The following is a 1,214-nucleotide window of genomic DNA, read 5'->3' as shown; positions in this document are numbered from 1 at the left end:
CTGCTGGAGTGTATTAAATTGTTTATAAATAACCTTTGTTTTGTTATTTGAAATAACAGGTTTTGCCTGATGAAACTGCCACCTATACTAAAAATATGAATACTGCAGGATACTTTGTAAAAGAGGCATGCAAACAAGAGAAAGCAGCAGAAACCAACCCCCTATGTGAGTGATAGAGAGACAGAGCCCAGCCCATTTGAAATAGTGTTCCTGCAGCATCTTTGAATACAATCAACTCTTAATAGGTGCTTGCTTGAGTTTAGTTGTCAACCCTTTTCTTTTATACATCTAGATACATCTATGAAATTCATCATACTCTATTCATTTTTTAAATTCCACAAATGCATACAGTCGGGTATACATGTAAATATTCTTACTATAGTTTATCTAACAAGCTGTTACATATTTATCTAATATAATATATCTAATTATATTGTTTGTTATTGAAATCATTTTGTAAGAAAGTCTGTTTTTCTTTGTAATTACATTTTTATACAAATTGAATCACTAAGGTAGGTATTTTCCTGGTTATGATATTTAAAGGGACATTATACTGTAAAATAGTTTTTCCCTTAATGTATTTCCAATAACTTGTTATACCAGCTGCAGAGTATAAAATATATGAGAAATTGCTAATGTAGGTTTATTTTTGTATGTGAAATGGGCTGAGCTTGCAGGTACAATTAGATCTCATTATGTTATCACTTTGTGTACACACACTTGCTTCCTTATCTTATATTTATTTGTAAACCAAAGCTCAATACTTAGAAAGAACAATGGAAAATTGACAGTTTATTAGTTATCTCTTCTGCACCCCACTGGGAGTGTAATTGCTTCTACTGGCTGTGTCAATACAACTCTTTTATAGTGTCTACTTAAGTATAGAAACTTTCAGTATAGGTAGGGATACCACAGGCAGGTAAAATGGATGAAATAGATAATTGGGAACAAATTAAAGGGAAGAATATTTTTGGGTAAATAACACTTTTACGTTTCATACATGATTTACATGATAACAAAATGTACCACTTTCTCTTGGTAGGTCTACTTAGCTTTTCCTTTCTGTGAGCGCCTACTGAGGTAGGCTAAAGCAGCAGTGTTTCTATAAGAATGTTATACATATAGGGCAAAGACATGTGCACACATCTGTGCCTACCTCAGTATGCCCTCGTGGAAAAAGATATGTTTGAAAGAGAAAAATTTTTTTTAGTTAG

Source organism: Bombina bombina, chromosome 4 (genome assembly GCF_027579735.1).
Source record: "Bombina bombina isolate aBomBom1 chromosome 4, aBomBom1.pri, whole genome shotgun sequence".
Lineage (NCBI taxonomy): Eukaryota > Metazoa > Chordata > Amphibia > Anura > Bombinatoridae > Bombina > Bombina bombina.
The sequence above is the reverse complement of the archived record's forward strand: the minus strand, read 5'-3'. Positions refer to the sequence as shown.